The 2,906-nt window shown below is 55.1% G+C and overlaps 1 long non-coding RNA gene across 1 annotated transcript; it reads right to left on the bottom strand.

Moving 5' to 3' along the window:
* Nucleotides 1–750: 750 nt before the first annotated feature.
* Nucleotides 751–1,666, bottom strand: LOC113457846. The gene is made up of 2 exons (XR_003378335.1): nt 1,581–1,666; nt 751–1,457 (listed from the first exon to the last, which is right to left on the bottom strand). It is a non-coding gene; the product is annotated as an uncharacterized LOC113457846 (long non-coding RNA).
* Nucleotides 1,667–2,906: the final 1,240 nt, after the last annotated feature.

Genomic DNA, 2,906 nt, shown 5'->3' with positions numbered 1-2,906 from the left:
CTAGCCAGGAGGAGGGGAGCAGAGGAAGGAAAGTGTCCTTGGGGTCCCGAGAGTATGGCCAGACCCCGCTTCAGAGTCAAACCTACCCAGGGACTCCAGAGTGTGTCCAACCCTTGCCTGAGAGCCAAACCTCCTCCACTATGCAAGTGTATGGCTACTCCTGTGCCTGAGACTCGTCTTTCTTTATTAAACAGTGGGACACCGTGAAGAGTGAGTGCTGCACCCCAACACCCATTGGACCCCAACATCCAGCCACAGTTGACTGGAGGGTAGGTTGGATAGTGGCCTCCATCCAGGCCCAGATTCACAGATTACCCTGGGAACATAGTGAGTTCAGTTTATGCAACTAGAGATCCAGGTAGGTTAGGATAACACCAGAGGCCGTCGGGGCCCCTGGGATGAGTTGTCTGCAGAGCCAGCTATGCAGAGAGGTGGGCCGTGATGTGGCATCCCTGGGTAGCCATCGCCTACCTAGGTCTGCAAGGGCTCTCACAGCTCACCCTCTTGTGGATGGGGACTACACGCTTATATCCCAAATCTGCTTCAACGTTGTTAGATGTTCCCTGCAAGGAGCCAAAACCCATCCCAAGTTAAACTGTCCCCCAGAGAGCACCATGTGACCTGGGGGAGGCTACTCCGCAGCAGCCTCTGCACTGTGCACCTTAGAGCCCGGTTTGCCGGCTGCATTTGGCAGCAGCTCAGCTCTTTATCCAAATGAGTTTGGCATTTTTAAAAAAGCATCTTTATAACATCTCCAAAATGAATATTTATAGGGCAAGGATGAGGGAAGGGCTAATTGTGGTGGAGAGCCTGTTGGATCAACACTCCGTGGAGGACAGTCCCTGGAGAATGAGGCCACTCCTGGTTCTGGGGACCATCAACCCCTCTGTAAGGGAGACCCTAGGAGAAGCCCCCTAACCCATCAGTGGGAAGCTAGAGATAACGAGCCCAGGGGCTCAAACTTGGAGGCTCCCTTTGGGCAGCAGGAGAGGGCAAAGCCGAGGCCAGGCGAGGGACTGGAACTCTAGAGTGTTATCACTAAGCTTTCCCAGGAGCCAGTGACAAACTTCCCGCCAGGCCAATGGCCCAGCCGTGGGGCCATCAATGACATGCTAAAAAAAGGCATCCCAGAAAACCTGCAGTCTGCCTTAGGAAATTCTCTGGGCTGTAAGGTCTCTCTGTGGAGCCCAGGGAAGGGAGGGGTGTCAGGGACTAGGTCCCTGGACTTTTACCCCTGGAATTTTCCCAGAAGGAACCAGGTGACTCAGCAGGGCTTATTCTGCCCCAAGCAGGGGCTCTGCACACAGTGATGACTCTGTGTCCAGGTGAGATCACTTGCCATTGTGCGGACCCCGTCCATTCAGGAGCATGTGTGAGCTGCAAGGGCTTGACACTCCGTTGGCTCCCTGAGTCTTGAGGATGCTGACATGTCTTCTTCCCCAGGTGAGGGGGAGGCTCTGCTGGGCAGAAGGAAGAGGAAGGTGGGGATGGCAGCAAGGAGGTAGGCCAGGCCCAGGGAAAGGCAGGAAAATCCTGTAGGATGCTTCCCTGTTTCCCCGCCACCTTCCTGCCCCTCTCACCTCTCTCTTCATTTTGGTACTCTCTGGTGCACACCAGAACAGCCGGGGGCAGGGTCACAGAAGTGGGAGGATCTTCAGGAACCTGCAGAACTGTATTCAACAACACAGAAGTGCTCACTTCCTCCTGGTGTAGCTCTTGGTTAAAAACAAGGCACAAGTCTGAGAGAATGCGGAGGTTCATGGGAGGCTGGAGGGCGGGGAGTCGTGGGTGCCTCCAGCCACCTACCCTCTAAGCTGATACTTCATGCTAACCTATGAATTATGCTTCAGGGCTGAAGTCTACACAGGAGCCTCACCCTGGAGGAAGCCCAGAATGTTTCTGGTAGAGCCACAGGGACTCAGGGAACAGCCTCAGGGTCGCTCCAAGGGCCTTGTCCCAATGGTTGGGGGTGGGTAGCAGACCTTGTGTGTACCCGAGGTGGATGAAGGACTCTGGCCTTGACCCTAGTACAACAGGGCAACTTCTGAGGTCAGGCTCTTCCTGAGAAAATGACTGTTGGAAATGTGGCTCTCATTACTCAGGGCTTTCCTCATGGTCAGGACCCGCAGGGCTGACCAGACTTGGCGGCAGGGGTTCATGCAGGGGCAGGCACCAGGGGGAGGGTATCTGAGGTAGGAGGTTTCTGGAGGGACCAGAAATAGTCTCCCTGGTGGGTCTTAGTCTTCCCAGCCAGTTTTCCATTTCTCCTCTGTCCCATCCCCCCATGTTTAACCCAGAGCGCATGCTGAGACACCCCCCTGCATCACCTGGTCCCTTACAGTGTAGTAGGCACATGGAGGGCTTCCCAGAGAGGGTGCCAGGCTGTTCTGATGAGTTGAGGAGCAGGCCTACAAATGCACCCAGACTGTGTTCAAGACCTGGAGGTAGAACCAGGGAGACATTTTGGGTCTGCCTGGGAGTGACAAGCGCAGAATGGAGGGCAGTCTGGACCATGACGGCTGAAGGTCATGGGGGCTCAGTGGGGGTTTGGCATGACGGGCTGGCACACAGCGATGAAGAAATAACTCCTGAGCTGTGAGGTGCCAGTGAAGTCAGTTGTGAGGCCATTGCCATGGCTAAGGAGCCAGGATGAAGGGGACAGGGAAGTAACTCTGGGCAGGGAGGCTGTGTCCTCCGGTTTGTTGAGCTCAGGCCTCAGTGGAGTCTAAGAGGCTGCTCTGCACCCCAGCGGAGCATCTTCCAGGGAGAGAAGAAATTGGCCCCCAATTTGTCTACCTATTTATCCACCCATCCATCCACCATCCATCCACTCACCCACCCATCCATTCATCTAACTATTGTGGGAGCTGGATCCACTTAGTCAATGACTTGGGACTACTTGCCAT

Source organism: Microtus ochrogaster, linkage group LG8 (assembly GCF_000317375.1).
Source record: "Microtus ochrogaster isolate Prairie Vole_2 linkage group LG8, MicOch1.0, whole genome shotgun sequence".
NCBI classification, from domain to species: domain Eukaryota; kingdom Metazoa; phylum Chordata; class Mammalia; order Rodentia; family Cricetidae; genus Microtus; species Microtus ochrogaster.
This window is presented reverse-complemented; position numbering and strand designations above follow the sequence as displayed.